Raw genomic sequence first — 23,584 nt, forward strand, 5'->3', positions numbered from 1 at the left:
GTCTCTGTCTCTATCTCCATCCATCGCCAGATGAAGGTTCTATGGTGATATGCAAGATATACATCAGTGTGACTATAGGATAGGGCCATTTCAAGTGGTCTCTTCTCAGCTGCTCAAAGAACAAGCTGGGGTCATCTCCTTGGACACCTGGGAACCCCTCTAGAGTCCAGTCTCTTGCCAACCCTAAAATGGCTCCCTTAATTAAAATATATACTTCCCTGCTCCCATATCCACTCTTCCTCCATCCCAACCGTCCCATTCCCCCAAGCTCTCCCCAATCCTCCCCTTCTCCCTTCTCTCTCCCCATCTCCCCTTACCCCCAACCCGCCCCCACCCCCCAAGCTCTCAATTTTAATTCAGGCCCTGGGGTAAGTAGGAAAAGCTAATTGGCTACCCCAAAGACAATCAGATGGAAAGAATGTGCTCTTCCTTTGATGGGTAAGCCTTTGTGGTCTACTCAGGGATTTGACAATGAATAAAGTTCACCTACATTTAAAGACAATCTGGTTTGCTCAGTCTAGCTGCTTAAATATCTGTTTATATTAAAGTATTAGAAACTGCCCTTACAACCACACCCAGAGTCATGTCTGACAAGTCATGGGTCACATGATCTTGGGTATATATTCTGAAGAGTGTAGACTGAGTCACTGTGGCATGCAGGCTGGATTTGAAGTCCTGAGCTTAAGCAATCCCTTTCCTTCAGCCTTCAACCCCCCAGTTGGTGGAATTACAGGGATACGTCACATTTAAGAGTAGGCACTAAATATTCTCACCATAAGAGCAGGTAAGTATGTGAGACAGTGAATATGATAAATAGCTCTCTTCAGCTGTTTTGCCTTGCACAAATATACTAAAACATTACATTGTATATCATAAACACATATACAATTTTTACATGCCAATTAAATAATTGTGTGTCACCCTAACCAGGTTATGGGGCACCCACAGGGCATACAGTGCCATTTTGGCCAGCAATGTGTGACAGTGGTTCCACAAGAATATAAGCCTTTACTGTGCCAGTCATGGTACATGGTAGTTTGGGCAAGCACAGAATATTGTCTTTTCATGAGGTCAAAGTATCTAGCGTTCCTCACAAACTTGACATATTCTTGCAATCCCACCAACTGGGAGGCTGGAAGAAAGAGTCTGCTTGAGTTCAGGACTTCAGATCCAATCTGGATGTCGTAGTGAAAGCCCATCATAAGTGACATAAAATATACAATAAAAATGATGATGATAATCTTCCCTGTCAGCAATTTTCTAGTTGCCAGGATGTTGTTACTGTTTTCACTGTGGTACACACTTGCTCTTTTTATCCAGCTTAAAGTCTGTATCCTTTACCCCCTTAGTTCCGCCATTCTCCATACCTTTGGTCCCCAACATTTTATTCTGCTTCTATGCCTAACACTTTTGTATATTTCACAAGGCATGCCATACAGGATTACTTTTACTGTGTCTAGCTTATTTCATTTACCATAATACCCTTCGAGTCTATCCATGCTGCCATAAATGAGAGGATTTCCTGGTTAGTAGAGAGGATTTTAAATGTTTCCAGCACAAAGAAATGGCAGATGTCTGGGGTGATAGACATGCTGATTACCCTAATCCGATCATTATATGTTATATGTATTTATTGAAATTTCACAGTACCTCATAAATATGTATAATTACTATGCATCAATTGAAACCAAAAACATTTTAATGGCAGGCATTCATTCCTTTGGAAGACAGAATACTATTCCATTAGGTACATAATACATTTTCGTTATTGGTTTATATGCTGATAGACACTTAGAATGACTCCACATCATGGCTATTGTGAATAACGCTGCAATGAATGTGGGGGATGTTGTATCTTTGAGACATTGATCTCATTTCCCTTGGATAAATGCTGAGTGGTAGACCTGCTAGATCAAAGGGTGGTTCTGATTTAATTTTTAGGCACCCGCATAGTGTTTCCCATAGTGACCGAGCCAATCTGCACTCCCATCACATCCTTGATAATACTCTCTTCCATCTTTTCGATAATAGCCATTCTCCCAGGTATGAAGTGAGAGCCCTTTATAGTATGAATTTGCATTTGCCTGTAGATGAGCGATGCAGAGCATGTTTTTCGCATCCCCGTTAGCCATTTGTATTACTTCTTTTGATGTGTCTACTCAGGTCTTTTATCAATTCTTAAACAGGCTATTTGTTTACTTACTGTTGCACTATTTGTATTCATTATATTTTGGGATAGTAATTCCTTATCAAATGTCGACTTGTAAATATATTCTCCCAGTCCTGACAATCTCTGTCTTTCCTCTAAACCATTTTCTTTACTGTATTGAAGCTTTTCAGTTTGAAAAAATCCCACATGACTATTTTGACAGATAATAGCAAGCATCTCACTTTGCATGGGATGGAGACAACTGGAGAATTATGATCCATGTTGAGACATTTCCTAATGTATATGTTAAACATCTTACTCTGGCTCATGAGCTAGGGCAGAAATACGGAAGACATCTGGAAACCATTGCAATGTTACATGCATGAAGGGAGGATGATTTGAATAACAAGGTTATTAATGAAGATGATTAGAAATGGTCAGATTCTACTTGGGCATTTTAACAATATTTTATATTATATGGCTATGAGTATGGGAGAAAATTTATAGTAAAATGACTGTAAGACTTAGTTGTGAAAACGGATCAAATTGACTCAAGGGGAGGAAAGGGTTGGGATTTGGTCTTTTATGGATTCTTAGATACTCACTAGCAATCCAAGAAGCAACATGTAGCAGCCAGATATGTAGTCTTGTTTCAAAGTTGAAGATCCATCCTGGCCCTAACTCCATAAGCAAATTCAGCAGAAGCAATAAAAACATTTTAATATTACCATACCCCAACTTTCTCTTCTCTTCACATATATAATATGTCCAAGAGAGTGCACTTCCCTCTGCCTGCTGCTTCAAGCCCCACTCGGCAAGCCCAAGCTACAACTGCATTTCTCAAGTTAGACAAATTTCTCTAAAACCCTCCCACTCTCTTTGCCCCCCTGGGTCTCTAATTCTTTGTATTTTGTCAGATCTGCATAAACAAATTGTATAACTCATATATCAGGTATACAAATTTCTGTTTTTAAAGTAAGGAATGCTAAATTCATATTTTTGCCTGCTGTTCCTTCTGTCTTTTGTGCTCTGCTTTAAAAGGAAAGAAAGAGAGAAAGAAAGAAGGAAAGAAAGGAAGGAAGGAAGGAAGGAAGGAAGGAAGGAAGGAAGGAAGGAAGAAAGAAAGAAAGAAAGAAAGAAAGAAAGAAAGAAAGAAAGAAAGAAAAGCACTTTTCGTCAGATATATCTTCTTTTCCAAGGCAAGCAAGAAACACACATGATTTATTTTCACAAATAAAAGTACATCTTTGACCTATTAACTAGTTGATCTGCTTTGGATGAGAAATGTTCTGTTATCCAAGAGCTGAACATCCCCCTGTCTTACATTTCCATCCAGAAACTTTAGATTAAAAAATAAACAGTAATGTTTAAGGTAACATGGCTGATGCCTGTGAACATGGCAGTGTTTTCAATCTTTGCCTCTGCCTATACTCAGAAATGTTTTACCTATTTTCTTCTAAAGTTAACTATTTCAAATTTTCAGGTCTTATGCTAAATTCCTTGAGTCAATTTTTTTTTGCAAGGTAGAAGATATGGATTTAGTTTTATGCTCTTACATGTGATTTTTCTTTTGTTTGTTTATTTTGTTTGAGACAGGGTTTCTCTGTAGCTTTGGAGCCTGTCCTGGAACTAGCTCTTGTAGACCAGGCTGGCCTCGAACTCACAGAGATCCACCTGCCTCTGCCCCCTGAGTGGTGGAAGGCATGCGCCACCACTGCCTGGAGTGAAAATATTTTTTAAACACCATTTCTTTAAAAGACTTCTTTTTCTCTCTCATATGTTTTTGACATCTTTGCCAAAAATTGAATGATTGTAGTAGTGTAGGCTAATTTCTAGATGATTCTCATTTGTCTACCTTTGTGCCAGTACCATGCTGTTTTTCTTACTATGACTCTGTAATATAATTTAAGCTAGAGATTGTAATACTTCCAGAATTGCTCTTTCTTAAAAGGATCATACTGGGTATTTGGGGGTCTTTTATGTTTTCATATGAATTTTAGAATTTTTTTCTAGTTCTATGAAGAATATCATTGGGATTTTTATAGGTATTAAGTTGAATTTATAGATCACTTTAGCTAATATAGCCATTTGCACTAAACTGGTTTTTCCAAAAAATAAAAAATCTAAGATAAATGTGTAAATTCATAAATAAATGTAACATAATAAACTGATATGAAGAAGATATAAACAACTTCATCAGATACATAATAATTAACACAACTGAAGTAGTAATAAAATATTTTCAAAATAGAAAGGCCATAAAATTTACAATTGAATTATGCCGTATCATTAAAAGAGAGCTAATCCCCAATGTTTCTCAAACTGTTCTATAAAATAGAGAAGGAACACTATCTAACTCGTCTCCAAACCAAAATTATCCTAACAGGGAAACTGGATGAGCACACAACACAGAAAAACACAGGTCAGTTTTCCTGATGAGTGTAGACGCTAGGAAAGTCTCAAAAAAAAAAATCTAGCAAACCGAAGTCAGGAATATTACTATCATACACAATGATCAAGTTACTTTTAATCCAGGATGAAAAGTTCATCGATACAGATCACCTACTGTAATATAGCAGACAAGCAGACTTAAGAACAGAAATCACATTATTACCTCAATTAATACATTAAAGGCCTTCAACAGATTTTAGAGTCTCATCATGTTAAAAACACCTTGTGAAAATTGGGCTAGAAGGAACATTCTTTAATATAATAAAGGCTATATGTGACATAACCTATAGCCAACATTCTGCTAGATGGAGGGGAATTGAGAGCTTTTCCTATAAAATCTGAAACAAGACAAAGATGCCCACTTTCTCCACTCTTGCCCAATACAGTGCTCGAAGTAACAGAAAAATTACATAATAAAAGAAATAAAAGAATATATGTGTGTGTGTTTACATAAATGGAATCTGATAAAATCCTATATTAAAAGATCCTAAAGACTCTACTAGAAAACTTTCAAACATGATCAGCGGCTTGAGCAAAGCAGCAGTCTACCCAATCAATATACAAAATCAGTAGCCTTTCTATATAGCAATAAAGAACCTGCCAAGAAATAAATCGAAGAAACAAATCCCATTCACAATAGCTTCAAAAAAGGAACACCTAGGGGTGAGTAAATGACCAGGGAGGTAAAGGGCCAATAAAAACTTTGCTGCATTGAGGAATGCCTGAAGACACTAGGGCGTGGAAAGACCTCCCATGCTCAAGGACTGGCAAAAGATTACAACTCCTATTTCTCTCTTCACAGTAAGCCAAGTTGAAATGAAAATCAAAGTCAAGCTTTGAAACTGGAAAGTCTTCAAGTTGTTATTCCAGGTAATGGTGTGTCTTAATAATAATCCAAACCACTGGAGAAATAAAACTCACAAATGAGAAGCCGTTGCCCAACAGCAAAGGGGACATTCAAACATCCAGAAGAGCCTGAAGAAAGCTTAAGTAATTCAGGACAACATTTATAATTTGTTATTTCATACAGGATCAATACTCACAGTACATAAAGAACTCAAACTCACCACCATCATCAACAACAAAAACAATTTAATAATGGACAACCATGATAGTATTCTTGGGGGGGATCCAAATCAGTAGCACAATGAGGTGTCATTGCTCTGAAGTTAGAGTGGTATCATCGAAAAGACAAAAATGAAAAATGCTAGCAGGCCATGGAGAGACATCGTGACCACGGGAACAAATACAGTTATTGAGGAGAGCAGTATAGACGTTGATCAGAAAGCTAGAATTTGGCCTACCATGTGATCCAGCTACCCTGCTTCTGGGTAGATATCTAAAATAAGTTAAACCATCAAATCAAAAAGACACCTGCACTATTTATTACAACACTACTGACAGTTGCCATGGTATAAAGACAATCCCCATGGCCATGGATGGATGATAAAGAAGGACCCCAAATAAGAACTACAAAAGCAGCTTGGGCTTAGAGAGGTGTACTTTCTTACTTGAAGAACAGATTGTGCCTTTTAAAAATGTGGGGTGTGTGTGTGTGTGTGTGTGTGTGTGTGTGAGAGAGAGAGAGAGAGAGAGAGAGAGAGAGAGAGAGAGAGAGAGAGAGAGAAACACACACGTGCATACAAGTGTGCTCACACAAAAGCACAATGACAAAATCCTCAGCTATAAAAAGAATAAAACCATGTCATTTGCTGCAAAATGGATGGAAATACATGACACTGTGTGAACTGAAATAAGCCAGATACTGAAAGATAAAATGAAGGATTTTTCTCTGTGCATGTGGGATTATAAACTAAAGGTAGAGAAAGGATTACTAGAGGTTGCCAAGGGCAGATTGAACAGGTTTAGTAATGGGAAACAAAACACAGATAGCTCATTGGTGCTAGTGTTTATAGCAGAGTGAGCAGACTTCAGTTCACAATACCCCACCACACGTTTCATGAAGAACTAGAATAGAGGAGCTTGAAGCTATTAAACACATGGAAATTATAAGAATTTGACATGCTAATCTGGTAGTGTTGATCAGCTCATGCCTCACATGTGTATGGAAATATCACACTGTACCATATAAATATATTAGATAATTTTACACTAATCAAAAATTAAAAAACAGAAAAGCTAATTTTTAAAACATATGTCACAGGTGCTGTGTATGTTACCAAAGAAGTATATAATTTAGGAGTTACTTCTGTAGCATATTTGGGTTCAAGTGGTTATCTGCCACCTACCTTCTAATTGTGTCCTCAGATAAAATCTTTAATATTTCAGAGACATTGAAGCAATGAAAACCTACTTTGGAGTTGTCAGTATGATTACTAAGTGAGGTGGTGGGAAGGATGGCGTATTGGTTAATAATCAGTTGATGAATGACAGATATGATGGTTCCATCTATGGCATTTATCATTACCAATTCATTTTGTGTGAGTGATATGCTGTTGGCATCTTTCTACTTGTTTCCAACAGGTAAGGTTCCAGAAAAATTACTGCAAAAGCCGTCTGGATTTAGACAGATGAACTTTCTTTCTTGCAAAAGAGACAGTGCCTGCTAGAAAATGATCAACTTTCCCCTGCACCTGCAGCCTTTCTCAGGAAACGTCCAACTCATGATCAGCAGTGGCATTTCCTGCATGGATATGAGACAGCCTGACCTGCCTGTGTCTGGCCAGACTCTTTATTGAATCCTGCGGTGAGGTAGGCAGTGTGGTGGCAGAAGTAGAAGATGCAGTTATCCATCTGGGTGAAGAACATGAATGGAGAAATGATGTGAGCGACTTCATTCCAGGAAATGGCAGCCCCTGACATGAGATTAATCTGAGGATGATCATACCTGCAGAAGGCTTCCAAACTGCCCTTTAACTATTCACAGTTGGAGTGTAAACCATTTAAACCTCCCATTTTACAGAGCAGTGGCTTTGTTGTTCAGGTAGAAAACTCTTTGCTGTTAAGGACTTTAAGTGTAGTTAAAAAAAATAGCGTAAAACACCATACGGTTGAATTTTTGGAAGGACACAGATTAAAACAAGTGGGCGACCATTCTCAGACTTTATTGTAACCAGTGCTGATACACAAAGGTCACCTTTGGCCACCACATACTAAGATAAAGAAGTATGCTTCCTGAGGTCAGGCTAACATGCATTCAAACTGTCCCAGTGTCAATTCCCAGCTCTGTGACAGAGAGTGGGAATCTTCTGCTTCCTAGCCCTCTGTTCCTTCCTCTATAGCACAAAGATGGTGATGATGGACAGCCAAACAGAACAAAGGTACTCAACCTTGTAACAATAGCTAGAGAGAAGATGGTGGTCTTTGATGGATAGATCTTGGCACAAATACTTCTTGACATTTGTGGATGCAAGAAGCACAGATAATGCACTGTATATCCTAAGACAAAATTCTGTTTCCCACCAACCAAAGATGCATTGTCCATCTTACCCTCTTGGAACTGGGGGAAAAGAAGAATAGGATTTGTTATCTATGTGTGTGCACTTATCCAAGAACAATCAGAGACTGAAAATGAGTATCATCCAGCCCAAGCAGGCATTATGGGGAGAGTGCTAGTGACTAAGTCAAAATCCATGGGGTACAACAGAGAGACAAATACATAAGGTTCCATGGCATCAGTTCTGTGCTAGTTATTCTCTGGCTCTTTAGATCTGAGCCCTTTCTATGCACTGTGGCCTCTGGAATTCTGTCATGAGCCAATTTTTCTTGGTTTCCTTCATTCATTCATGAAATAATTGTTTGCTGAGTACCTGGGTATAGGGATACAGTACTGGAAATAAGTAGGATACTAAGTGATGTTCCAAATGTGGGGAGCAAACCATGTACAAAAATGAAACACACACAAATGAGTAATGAAGGCATGCCTGGTGATGTAAGGTCTATCAAAGTCAGCATTAAGAATGGTGACTAGAATTGAGATCAACCCTAGGTGGGTACAAAGACAACATCTCTGAGGAGATGGCATTGAAGATAATAATATCTAAAGGCAAAATTGGAGCCAAGTACGCAAAGATTCCTGGACAGAATTCACCAAGCAATTCAGACAGCTAAGGTGAAGGCTCTGAGCTGGGGACATTCCTGATTGCTTTCTCCTGTTCCTGTTGACTTCTGCATGCCTTACCCAGATCTGATCAACCAAGTTCTTCCTACTTAGAAAGGTATATAGAATCTTATATATTTGGACCATGTGTTTATCTGTTCATTCATTTATACAGCATTTTATAAGGCACTTCAATACTTTGAGCCATAAATGGTTTTAACAAACAGTATATATGAAACGGATATGTGTTGCATTTTCATGGCTCTTTAAGATCCATGAGACAGTCCTCCAAGAACCCTTGGTTCAAATGGTCACATCTTAGAAGTTCTTCAGATCCTACCCTGGATGTGGAATACCCATTTAGAGAGTTCACAGATTGATAGAGAGTTGTACATCACTGTCTGAATGCAGGTGGAACTTAGAGAATTGACAGTCAGAATGAACTTGGTTTCAAAATCTGGTTTTGACATTGTGTAGGACCTTGGAAAAGTCACTTACACTCCATGAACTTCAATCTTTTCATCTATAAAATGCTTATTTATGAGAGCTAGCCATAATCCCCAGCCTAGGGCTCGGCGTATATCACTCCCACATAAATGATTAAAGTAACATTTTTGCTCCAATTTTTGTGTTCTTTTAAAGTTGTTTCACTGAGAAAGTAAAATTACGTAGACTACATCAGGAAAATTTATTTTCAGTTTTTATTATTAATTCATCAGATTTAAAATATATCTATTTTTAAATTCAAATAACATATTTGCTATGTTACCCATTCTGTTTTCTAGAGTAATGCCATATACAGTCCTTCTCTTAGGCATGGCTTCACTGTCCATGGTTTCAGTTACCCAGAATCAACAGCAGTGAAAAAATAACCAGTGTAAAATTCCAGAAATAAATAATCCTTAAGTTTTAAATTGTGTGTCACTCTGACCAAGATGAAATTCCATGTCCTCCTGCTCCATACCACCTAGGACATGAGTCACCCCTTTGTCGAGCACATTTAAGTTGTATATGCTACATGCCTGATAGCCACTGGAGTCCCTCTTAGTTTTAAGACTTACTGTACCATAATTCTTATGCTTAGATAACTTTTATGTATCTTAATAACATTCTCAATGTGAAGAGCAACAATACTAGTCAATCATGTGTGCCAAAGAGATGACTTCATGTAAGGAGTTAAAAAGGTATCCTCAGGTGTGTATGTATAACAAAAAGCATTATATAAATATAGAACTTGGTTCTATATATGGATTTTACCATCCACTCAGTATCTTAGAATGTATCTCTAAGGAATGGGAGATAGCTCAGAACTTGTGATTGTTTATTTGTTATTGTTTGTTTGTTTAAAACCAGATGTGAAAGCACACAGTTACAAACCCAGCGCTAAGGAGGCAGAGGAAGGAAGATCCCTGATGTTTACTGACCTGCTAGCCTAGTCAATAAATGAGCTTTAGGTCAGTGAGATACTGTGTTTCAAAGAAGTAGATCATATTCATCGGGATGGCACCCCCCAAGTTGTCCTCTATCCACTAGACATACATACACATGCACATATATAAACATACATACACAAACATTCATGTGCACATGTATGTAAATGCACACACACATTTTCAGAAACTAAAATTGCACGTGTGCCCACAGATACAGGAGTTGTACTGTGCACTCATTGTCAACAGAGATGCTGTGCAGCAGCTGTCCTAAAGCCTGAACTCTCTTGTTGCCTCTGTAGTGACATTTAGGTAGATAATTATCTAATATTCACTGCAGTGAAGTTTAAGAAAAGGCTCTCACCCCGCACTCTGGATGGGTCACTAAAAGAACAGTTTGGCTAGAATTCCTGTCAATATCTTTACAAAAGAAATATCCTCCATGGGACTGAACTAGGCCCTCCATATTTGGGAGAGAGTGGTGAAGCTTGGACTATCTGCAGGGCACCAGCAGTAGGGCAAGGATCTATCCCTGATGCATGAGCTAGCTTGTTGGAGCCCATTCCCTATGGTGGAATGTCATGTTCAGCCTTGATGCAGTAGGGTAGTGCTTGGTCCTGCCCCAACTTAATGTGCCAGACTTTGTTGATTCCCCACAGGAGCCCTTACCCATTGGAAGGAATGGATGAGGAGTGGGCTGCAGGGAGGCAGGGGTGGACAGGAGGAGAGGTGGGGAGAAAACTGGTTGGAATGTAAAATGAAATTAAAAAAGAAAGAAATATCACTTCTCTTTCTCTAAACTAAATTTGATGTATTTTTTATTTTCTGTGTATGATTGTTTCACCTACATGTTTATGTGTGCACCATGTGTGTATCTGGTACTTGTGGAGGTCAGCAGAGGATATGAGATCCTTTGGAACTGGAGTTATAGACAATTGTGAGCCACCATAGTGGTGCTGGGAACTGAACCCAGCTCTCTGGAAGAACAACACAAGCTCTTAATCAGTGAGGCATCCCTCCAGAATCCACCCAGGATCCCTCCAGCATTCCTCCAGCATCCTTCCAGCAACCAGCCACCATTCCTCCAGCATCCCTCCAACATCCCCCCAGCATCCCACCAGCATCCCTCCAACATCCCCCCAGCATCCCACCAGCATCCCTCCAGCATCCCCCCAGCATCCCTCCAATATCCTTCCAGCAACCATCCAGCATCCCTCCAGCATCTCCCCAGCATCCTTCCAGTCCAGAAATGTCTTTTCTTACCCACTGGTTGTCACCACCTTCTCTAAACAAATGGGTTGGGGGTCACTGTTAATATGTGTTTCACTTACTATGCTCTGCAAAATACAGAATCCAGAAGGTACTGCTCATTGTTACTTCAGAGCATCTATTTCTTGTCAATTAAGCTCAGAGTATGAACAGAAACAGATGTTGTCAGTTTCCACCTCACACAATCCCTACATCTGTCATGGCTCTCTGTGGGGACCATCACTGGGGGAAGAATTGCTGCTGAGTTTGTGGATTCCTTCTGGAATTAGGATGTGGGGTAGGGATAGTGTGAGGTGTTGTATGAAGGTCAATTCCAAGCTATGTATGAACCTTCCGTTAAGTGACAGTGGGGAACAGGGCGGCTGATTTTACCAAGGCCCCTGGAGTTACTCAGCTGTATTAAACTATTAGGAGGAAAAATGAAAATCGAAATAGATGGCATCCATTTGAGGGTGTGCTGCTTGAAATGCGTTCACTGGGAGTGTTAAATTCAATATAGATGACAAGGTCAGCTGAGATCCACTGCCATATGCCAAGCAGATCAACGCTCAGGTGCCCACCTCAGGACATTACTGCACACTTCATTAGATTATACTCCTAACCCGAAACAATAACTACTAAGTTCCAAACTGCATCCGAGGCCCAGAGAGCATCCCTCTGAGGTACTTTAACCTTGGAGTGGGGAGCAGAGTGAGCACTGATTAGTCTCCTAAAACTTGTTGAAGCTGAGAACTCACAAAATGAACCTCAGACAACATATTCTGAATTCCGTAGTGATTTCAGCTCAGCTGGCGACTCCGACCACTTTGTGTCTGCTCCAACTTGCTGATGTCCAACTGAGGCATTACCTTGAAGTCACACTCACATTTGGGATGCTGCTCTGGGCGTGGAAGGTTGTTTACATTAAGAATGTGCCTGCCTTGTGACCCCATGGCCCAATCTGCCATCAGTTAACTTTAGCCAGAATTCATTTTTACCTGTACCATGTTCAGGTCACGAAGTTTAACGTGACCAGTGAGAATATGACCACACATTTCCAACCTTTTCAGTTCTGTGTTTCAACTTCATCTTTTTGCTGCCCTGTTCTTACAGGCTAAGGGTTTATGTTCCTTGATCAATCTTGTGCTTTCTTGAAATGACAATATTCACTCCGACACTGTTTTTCACCTCCCTGCCCTGCTGTAGATATCATCCGTCTTTCAGACGAAGGAAATGTCTTTGCAATGACACACTGCATTTTTTCCTGAAAGGATGAATTTGTTCATTCAATTAATGAATATTTGATTCAGCTGACAATACTGTTTGAGTTCTGTGTACCTACTATGTGTCTGCTGTTGTTACAAGAGGACTTTAGCAGGGTCATTGGAAGTCATAGAAGATTGGAGGTAAGAGACAATAAACAAGTAAGGCAAACATTTAATTTCAGAAGGTGAATAAGGCAATGGTGTTAGGAAATTAAACATGTTCTTATTCATGCCTTATGAATATGTCATGAAGAGAGAGAATTTATAAAGATACCTGAAAAGGTTGAAGGAAAGAATATCTCTGACCAGACAGACAACACAAGCCTCTTGGAGGCAAAGAAAAAAGTTTAGAGAAAGAGTCCTAGGCAAAAGGTAAGTAGCTGGAAACAGGCAGAGATGAGTTTTTATGCTACATCCTCGGCCCACGTCAATAGTTTGCATTTTCTTACCTGACTGATGAGAACCTATCACTGAGTTTTATTATGTGAAGGCCATAACTGCCTTATCTGTTCTCCTGAATGTTCAAGCTTTCTGCCCAAAGTATAGCCTAGGGGACTTTTACTTGACAATTACTGGATCTGAGTTCAAGTCCCAGCTCTGTCAATTACAATCTTACTTTAGAGATACCAATCCCTAACTCTAAAACTCAAGCTGAGGGTTGGGAAGGGCACATAATATCTGCCTATTTAAATAGTCAAAGTTAAAGAAGTATATCAAGTCTGTAACATAGAGCAAACATTATTTCCTTTCATTCATTCACTCATTCAAGCATTCATTCATTAATGCTACTAACCTTATACAACCACTGCTGCTCTGCCTCTTCATATGCTCATTCTTTCAGTACTTGATGAGTAGTCCATACTATTTTTAGCCCATTTGACTTTGTATTATTACTGCCTCCTACGTTTTTAATGTGAAGAATTTTTAAGCTTTCCATTTCTCAGCTCTTTCTCAAATCCAAAATCCTTCCCTAAGAACCTGTGAGGAGCACATAAATGGCAGATCCCTACTCACTCAGAAAACCCTGAGCTTCTCGCCCCAAAGCATTTGAAGGATGAGACGGTATGGTGCTAGGCCAGCAATTCTCAACCTTTAAGACACTAGGAATTGTGACCTGGTATTAATTCAGTTGTAAGATTGACAGTAGTAATAAACAATGTGATTCTAGAACCACTCTTTATAGTAGTATAATACATTACAGAGAGTGATGCATCATGCTTTTATACCTTTTGATTATCTTTCATCCCAAAACAGCCCCTCTCAGAAGACTAGTTTAGTTCTCTGACTGAGCTCCCTAAAATATCCACCAGGAAAACTTCTTCAGCTCTCCAAGAAACCCAGGCTTCCTTCTCTAAAGTGACTTGGAACTGTGGTTAATCTGTTTTTATTGGTTTTCTCTACAGAGCTAAGTCCCACTCAGCACAGACTTCTATCTTACGAGGCATTACAATAATATGTAGTCTAAACTGTAACAAAAACTCATTGTCCACATTGATTTAAACCCGAAGGCAGAAGCAAGTGATTCTTAGTACATAATATTGTGGCATTCCCTTTGAGAGCTACTAAAATAAGGAGAGTCGCTGAACCCTTGATTTTTATTTCCAGTGACAATAATTGTTCCTGAGGTAGTACCGCACAGACAATGATATTCTCCCTGTATAAAACTCTCAGCCCTACATCTGATCAAAACTTTCTCAGGCTTTGAGTTTTCCACAGAACTGTTGATGTCTCAGGCAGGTCACTATGTCCAGACAGGTGTCTGACATTCATAAAAGATTTCTCAGAATGATACTTCTCGTAAATCCAGTCCCATGTACTCAAAGATCTGATGACCACTCAGAGCGTGGCAAAATCCAATTTGAGGCTAACAAACCTGTGGAACTGTGTGCCTAGATGCCACTTTGCTCTCCTTGTAAAATCTCTGACAGCATGTTCAGCCAACATTCCTTGATGCCTATGAGACCCATGTCAGAAACGGGAACTGTGAAGACTGAGCAGCCATACTGAGACGATTCCCTGTGTTTGGATGGCCACCTCTGCTCCCTTCTCACACAGTATCACCTAAGAGAGTGTTCTGTATTCTCTCTCTTCCTTAGACATCTTGAGAGGACTTTGTGATGATGTGTTTCAAATCCCTCCCATGGTTTGTCTACTGGATTGCTTCCTGGGTGCTTTTCAAACAATAGCAGAAGAAAGCATTTCTTTTTACAGCAGCTGTTTTAGCTGTAGGCCCTTAGAATTTTATTCCTTGTAGAAGGAGCTGCGGACAGGTCTGCTTTTCATCCCCACTCCCCCTCGGCTCCCGCACGGCTAGCTTAGCCCCAGAATACTTACACAGAAACTGTATTCATTTAAACACTGCCTGGCCCATTAGTTTCAGCCTCTTATTGGCTAATTTTCACATCTTGCTTTAACCCATATTTAGTAATCTGTGTAGCACCATGAGGTGATGGCTTACTAGGAAGATTCTAATCTGTCTCCATCTTGAAGAGGAGAGCTATGGCGTCTGCCTCATTGCCTTCTTCCCAGCATTCTATTCTGTCTTCCCCACCTACCTAGGTTCTGACCTATCAGGCCAAGCAGTTTTCTTTATTAATTAACCAATGAAAGTGACAGATAGATAAAAGACACTCCTACATCAATTCCTCAACTATTCTGTGACCCCATTGAGAGAAATGCTCTGTCTGTAGGAACAAAGATAGTTGACTCAAGATCTCACTGTTTCCTTTCTAAGTTAAACTGTAAAAGTTAGAAAGGTTTAAATTTTTAGATGGTGAACACTGTGTCTGAATATGTGTGTATGTGTACATATGATTGCTTGTTGTTTGTGTTCATATACATGCAGGTGCAGAGATGTATGAAAATATGTGTAGAAGCCTGAGGACAGCCTTGCATATCATTCCTTAGGCACAGTCCATTTTTATTGTGTTTGTTTGAGATAGTTCCCATTGGCCTGAAGTGAGCCAGGTAGGCTAGGCTGGCTAGCCATGAGACCCCGGTGATTCCAGTGTCTCCACCTCCCCAACAGGATAACCTTCAAGGATCACAATACATATCACTATGGCCAGTTGTTTCCAGTGTGGGTTCTGGGCATGGAACTCGGGTTCTCATGCTTGCATGGCAAACACTTGATGTTATATTTTTATTTCATATTTATTCAACAAAAGGAAAGTTTGCAAAAAAAATAGGTAAAGCTATCTAGAGAAAATAGATAAAAAGAAAAATATCAAGTCACTTTTTGGGGGAGGCAATGAGAACCTCACTTGCCAAAGTCCTCCCCATTTATCCTTCAGAAAATTTTTCCATGATATATCTGCACTTCCTCTCGGTAATAGTATAATTATTGACCTTCATTTTTTAGCCTTCTGCAGTGACCTCTGCCATGACCCTGTTGGAATGTATTTTACAACCCTTGGCTTTTTTGGAAACATGATCAGCACTACCAATGGATAATTTGTTAGCAAACATGATACTAATATAAACTAGAATTGTGCCTTCAAGTGTGGGTTTGTTCTATTCCATGAAAAAACAATGTTCAGGAACTAAATGCCCTTTTAGCACCATAAAGCAAGGTAAGGTCAAGCCCTGCAGATTCATAAGTGGAATCAAATCTGCCCAAGTAGCCACAATTTACAAAATCTAAGCTACTGATACACGTTCATTAGACGTCATTGCTGCTTTAATCGCCTGAATTTGGGAGCCATCTGTTATATAGCATCACTGAGACCAGAACTAATAAATACATTAAGAAACACAGACTAGGGGCTCCTTTATTTCTTTCTGAGTCTCTCAATTTTCTTCCTCAATTTTCTACATTAACCATCAACAGTTCATCTACTTGCCAGGAAATATCCATGACCTATGCTGTTATTCCCAATGATCAGTAAATTTATTATTTGGTTGGGAAAAAATATTGTACAGAATATGAGTGAGTATAGTGAGGAGAAATTAAAGACTATAAATTAATATAAAAAATATTTCAGATCAATGTCTTTACATGCACAATGCTGTAATTGTACATCCATCAAAATTTGAGAAATTCTAACAGATGAAACCAAAGAAATCTATATGTGGATATGTAAGTATTCAAATTCATTATTTAGCATAGTAAATAAATCCAGAATAGTGTGGGATAAACACACAGTGAATTCTAACATGCCTTTGCTTATAAGAATGCTTAACCTCTGCCTGTTTGAGGAGATGCTGGGCTGGAGTCTGGATCTACAGGGGAGGTTAAGAAAACATCAATCTATCTTCAGCTTGTGCACTAAACACCCACATGCATTGCTTCATCTCTCAATTTCTCTTTCAACTGCCAAACTCAGCAGTTTTTCTGATGAATACAAGGAGTCACTTTTTTATCCCCTCCCCCCAACAGTCCTCTGGTGCTCCAGAACAAGTTCACAATCTAGCCATGGGCAAAAGATGCTTTGAGGGTCCTATACTATCTCAGTATTTTTTTATCTCCTGAAGCATAAAGTGGGACAATAAAAATAAACTAATGCATAAACAAAATTGCCTGTCCCCAGGAAGCCTGTGTAGAACGTCTGAAAACAGGCCTCAAATTGATGCCATCATGGTTTGACAATTTCACCTTCTGTGGCAGATGGGCAAAGCAGTAAATTTTCCATAAAACTTTACTTACTCCATTTCAAAGACTGACTTATTATGGAGATTATGATTTTAATACTTTTAAAGGGTCCAAAACTTTACCTTCAAAACAAGATTGGTAAAGGCAAATTGTGGTGTGTGTTTGTGTACAACTGCATGCCTCATACCTGAACTTGACAGTTTTTATTACCCATTGATACGCAGAAAGTTAAATATCCAAATTTATTTTTATTTATTTCTAGCTTTAGGAACTCCAGCATCTAAAGGCAAGGCAAGTAACCACTGGAATTTAAAGGAAGTTTCCAGTAGAAATCACTAACCCAAGTGTCAGAGTGATCTCCATGGGAAAAAAAAATCTTTTAAAGAAAATAATCATTCCTCAGTTTATAACCTTGCATGCACAGTCTCTCATTTGACCCTTTTGCAGGCTGGGAAAGAGAACATAACTTATTATACAGCTTCACAGCTGAGGGGTTTCCGTGTCACTTATGGCTCATACAGGAAGTTTTCCTAAAAGGCTCATATGTTGAACACTTGATCACCAATTCACGATTCACCGAACTGCTTTGGAAGGTGGGGGAGGCTTTAGGAGGTAGACCCTCTCTAGAAGAAGGAGATCACTGGAGGATGTTCATTTACAGATCCTGCCTGGTCCATGACACTTTCCTTTCTCTCTACTCCCAAATTGTTGTGATGCAATGAGCTTCCACTTCCTCCTGCCTCCTGCCATGACATCCTACTTGAGACCAAGTGACAGGAACATTTAGAACCATGAGCCAAAATGAGTCTTTCTTACCTAAAGATCTTACTATCAGATATTTTGTGAAAGCAATGAAAAAGTAACTAAATTAATCTCAGTCCCACTCAGTGCTGTAATAAAACTTGAAGTCAGTCTTTTTATTCAAAGTTCAAGGTTCTTCCACAAGAGTACAGTGGCTGCCACTGTAGCATACTGCTGGAGCCAACATTTTTGTTAGCCATGAAGATGTCTCCTTGTTATGACAGCAACCTACTGACTGGAATGAAACTAATTAAATCCATTATTAAACATTTTAGGACACAACCATGTCCTCTATAGGTCTGCATTTTTTCAATGCACATATAAAATCCTCCTCTTTCATGAAATCTTTACAGGGCCCATCTCTCTCACTCAATCATATTAAAATTTACTTCATCTTAAATACCCACAGAGCTTCGCACTTCTAGAAAATGTGTAATGCATTTCTGTGTACCTGCTATTAGGTTATACCAGCCCCTTTTTACTGCTTCTCTTCCCTCTTACCAACACATCACAATTCATTTGAGTTTGGCTTTAAATAAGAACAAAAAATCAAGCTTCCTCACTGTCTTAGCAGAAAAGGACCACTTTGTTAACATTTAGCCAGCTCCATCTTCCTTAAAGCATGCCCTGGATATCAGGGGAGATAGAAAAGTACAAGTGCCAGTGGAAAAGGTTTTAAGGTCCTTCTGGTACCCAGTAGTATGATTAATGGAAAGACTACAGACTAAGATGAACACAGATTCAAATACAATTCTCTATTATTCTAGCTAAGTGGCTTTGGACAAATCACAGCAGTCCCGTTTCCCTCTATCTCCTAATTTAAAACAAAACAAAAAAAAAACTCGTGTAAATTTTCTAATAGTGAATTGTTGTGGGAGCTCCTTCCACTCCTTCAGCCAATAGCCACTGAGATACCAGCCCATTGGGGTGTGGTCTCTCTCCCTTTAAAAAAGCGGCCACTTCCCTCTTTTCCCTCTCTGGCTTCCAGCTCCGCTTCCAGCGACTAGGCTCCTTTTCTGGCTGTTGTCTGGGACGGTGATATGTAAGTTTTCCCCTTTAAATAAATAACCATTCTATGAATCAAAATTCCAAACTGGTGTGGGATTGTTTGTGACTTACGCCTTCAGTGAATGAACCTTGCATGCCTAGTACTTAGTAGGCACTCAGTTGACCTTGCTTGCACAGCACATAGTAGGCTCTCAGTTCAGTGCCACTTGGTTTGTGGTGTTGTTGTTGTTGTTTTTACTGGTGTTACTGCTACCTTTGCTGCTATTCTTATTAGTAAAATACCAACCTCTGAGGAAAAGGCTTTGTCTACCATGACTTTTTTCTTTTTCCAATCATCTTTGTGTTCTCTCTGGCCCTATCCATGGGACTGCCAACAGGTTTCCTAGTACAGTTATAAATAGTGGATAATGTATCCAGAGTGCTACTTTAGCCTAGCCTTTGTCCAGCCTTCCCACTGGGCAGACTTTAGATGGATAGATGAGCTGGGGCAGAAATAAGAAGAGTCTTATTTCTTCATCTCGCACACCTAGAGGGATTTTTGTTTTGTTTTGTTTTGTTTTCTGAGAACTGTGAATCCTATCTGAAGCTCAACATAACCCTCAATGAGAGAAATTATTCATGGGAAGCCTGGGACGTCTTCCTGAATTCAAAGGCAGGCTAAACCACAGTTCCCCTGGCAACTCACAGAAGAATGGGAAAGCAGCCATCAAAAAATGAGAACGACAGAATGGCAGAGGCTTGGGGTTGAGAGGGAACAATCACCCTGGCATTGAAATGATGTTGGCAGGTTGAAATCAAGCCATCACATTAAGAAAATTTCAGCCTTAGATGGGTGCTCTCCAGCCAAGGCAGCTTTTCATACCTTACATCACTGAGCGTTCTCACACAAAGCCTGCGAGTCTTGGTGAAACTGTGGCTTAGGAATCTAGAAAGTGCATTGTTGGAGATGAAGAATTCCATTACCACACTAGGAAGTGCGTCGCAATGCCTGTTTTTATTTTTCCTCTCTGTTCACCTTATCTTGTAGGCATGTTAAAAATAAATCTCGGCTCTTAAAAGTAGCTCATTATTTGACTGGTTGCGCAGAAGTTGCTGTTTTGGACTCCCTCTGAGTTTCCATCTTTCTGATGGAAATTTTGATAGCTTATTAAATGGTACACACACACACACACACACACACACTCACACACACACAATTTCTTCACAGCCTCACTTTCTACTATTTCCGTGTATGCTGAGGAATCTGGAGATTGCCCTCATGTCCGCAAGTAATGCTGAATAAGTAATAGCACAGAAGAGGCTCTTTTTACATGAATTGGGTTGCTGGTGCGTGTGGGAAATGGTACTGAAACTGAGCTATAGGCTTTCATTTAAAAATGTGTTTGTAAGAGCATGTTTTGTATGTGTGTATGTGATGTAGAGTCATATGTGTGTGAAGATTCCTAGGTACACTGAAGTCAGGGGTTATCAGGTGTCCTGCTCTATCACCTACTGTCTTGTTCCCTTGGTGCAAGATCTTTCACTGAACCTGAAGCTAGGCTGATAGTCAGTTCCAGTAATCCTCCTGTCTCGACTTAACATAACACTGAGGTTGCAGCCATGCTGTGGCTATGCCCATCTTTCTGTGGGTGCTATTAATCTAAATTCCTGTCCTCTGACTTGCCAGAGAAAGCACTCTGTACACTGAGCCATCTCTCCAGCCTCCCTAAACTTCTTTCAAATGATTAATATCGCTTAATCATCCACAGAGGAAACAACTATTTTTTTTATCAGCAGTAGATTTTTGGTTCCTACTATATGCCAGGCATTGTGTTTGGTGCTGGGTTTGGAATTTTATGTACCATCATTTTCTGTCTTCCTCTTCAGATGAGGGACCTTCAGGGCCTTGAATGACTTTGCTGCAGTCACAGCATGAGAAGTAGTATGTACTTTTCTGATTCCAGATCCCATGTGCATTTCCACAAGATAAATCTGTACTTGAGTTGGACTCAAGGGATCATCTTATTTAATAATTGTACTTTATAAATAGAAGAATAAGCATTCCTCCAAAGGATACAATTTATAAATAATGTCATTGGGATGGGTACTTGAATCTCCCATTGCCTGGTATTATACTATTCTTATCCAAAAGGAAAACTAGATTTATCATGTATTTTAGGTCATCTCTGAATCCCGCACGCTTCCCCAAAGTGTAACATGAGGGCCGGCTTGTTGGTGTTTTTGTCCTGCCTGGTACCCCACAGCCGGCAAGCCCCAAAGAAAATCACACAGAGATCTCCATAAGTTATGAATCTGATTGGCCCATTAGCTCAGGCTACTTATTAGTTCTTATAACTTATGTTAGCCCATTATTTTTATCTATGTTAGCCACACAGTCAGTACCTTTCTCAGAGGGGCAGCTCACATGTTGCTTCTTCAGTGGTCTGGGCAGAACTGTGGAGGGAGCTTCCTGCTTCCCAGAATACTCCTGTTCTCATCGCCCCATCTCTACTTCCTGTCTGGTTGACCCACCTATACTTCCTGCCTGGCCAATCAGCATTTATTTAAAATATGATTGACAGAATACAGACAATTCTCCTGCACCACTAAAGAACATCTTAATAATTTTTTTTTTTTTTTTGTCTAGCTGAACCCTCTCTGGAAAGTTAAGCTTAGAATATGGAGGGAGACAAAAGAATTGCTGATTGTCAATAGTAGTAATACTCACAGGAGGAATCATCTTAGGACACCCCCACACACATATACTAATGACAAATGGCTTGAGTCTACCCAATACTACAGGCATTTAAGAGCATTGTTTGCAAATAAATAAATATCCACAAGGTTTCTGTGGAGTGGAACCACAATTTTTGGATGTGTGGGGTAGAAATGACGATGGAATGAAGAAATTTGGGGTCTGTTTTCTTTTACACCTGCAGTGCCCTGTGAGTGCGAGATGACGGCCAGGTGAGTGAGTGAAACACTCTTACCAAACCAGTCACCACCTTAGTTTTAGCCTGTGTTGAAAGTGCTTTATGGTCATTATAGATGCAGCTCACAGACAGCTTCCTCTGACCCTGTCAGTCAACATCTGTCAACGCTGCACTGACAGCCACTACTCAAAATGCAAACTGGACCACTGTATTTACAAGAAAAGGCAGACTCCATCAGACATCCTGTGACATGCTCCAGTGTGAGCCCCTCCACTCATCCAAACACTATGTTCTTTCCCTTACCCCTCATAGCCCATTGGCCATGAAAGTCTGCCTTGAGTTCTATATCTCATCGAGTTCTTTCTTACCTCTGAACCACAGCCTATGCTAGTCTCTGTTCTTAAAGTGTTCTTGTCTCTTCACTCAGAAAACCTTTTTATATCCTTCAAAGTTTTTGCAGAAGAATTTCTCGGGTAGTGCACAAACAGGAGCCTTTTCCTGCATCCTCATAGCCTATCTACCATTCACAAAACATATTTATTGTTCATGCATTATTTATTTGTGCAATTGGATACTTAATATGCTCCATGAAAGGTGGCACTGTATCTACTATTTTGACAGCTTTTCCTGGCTTATGATCATGGCTTACTAACTATTATTGGATGCATACATCAGTGGCCTCCAGTAAATCCTTTAAAATCCAGTAATTAATGTGTCAGTTCTGGCCTGCACTAGAAATCTGTAAAGCTGGCACTTCTCTTATTCATCTCTGTTATTCCCATAATACCTTTGTTATTCCCATAATAACACTGTTATTCCCATAATAACTTTGTTATTCCCATAATAACTTTTGTGGTTCCTAACACAAAACAGATGTTAAGTAGTATGTATGCACAAAATATCTCATGCAGGAGTACAACCCAGAAAATGAACTGATGCCAGGGAACGGAACATACGTCTGACAGACTAGGGCTAGATTCCTCGACCAAAGGAGCATACTCCTCTATTGTCCTGCCTGCCTCTCTGACTTCTTAAACAGGCTAATATGCCCCTGTGGCTTTGTTTACTTTCCTTTGATGTTGGTGAATATTACTTTAATTCAGATATCATTAGTTCAGAAAAATCTCATTATCCCCTGCATGGAGCTATCAGCAGCCTAACTGATAGTCACTTCCATGGAGACCAGATCTCCTAAGACACTTAAATATAAATCAAAAGAGAATGGAGACTAATAGTGACAGTGACCGCCTTCTGGCCATGAACCAGCATCCCCTAGAGAGCATTCGCTTTGCTAATGCAGTTTTAAATGCAGAGATTTAAATGAGGTTTCGGTAGGCAGGGTAGTAACATAGCTAAGGAAACTAATGTGGTATTTGCACAAGGAACCACTATTGTGGCTTGTCCTCGTCCCTCCACAAAGAAAGCTGGAGGTAGCCGCACCTGCAAGGCATAGAAGCTGAGGGGATTATGGAGGGAGAGGCTGCCTTGCTCTACTGGAGGACCTTGTACTCCAGCAAGCCAGGCTGATGAAGCCTTGGTGCTCAGGGAGGACTTCGGTGTGTTCAGTTCTCACTGCCTACCCCATGTGCGGTTCCCAGAGCAGCTCTGCATCACCTGAGAGATGCTTAGAAACGCAGAGTCTCTGGCCACAACCCCCCTGGTCCGATGG

The sequence above is a fragment of the Microtus ochrogaster genome, unplaced genomic scaffold, assembly GCF_000317375.1.
Source record: "Microtus ochrogaster isolate Prairie Vole_2 unplaced genomic scaffold, MicOch1.0 UNK1, whole genome shotgun sequence".
NCBI classification, from domain to species: domain Eukaryota; kingdom Metazoa; phylum Chordata; class Mammalia; order Rodentia; family Cricetidae; genus Microtus; species Microtus ochrogaster.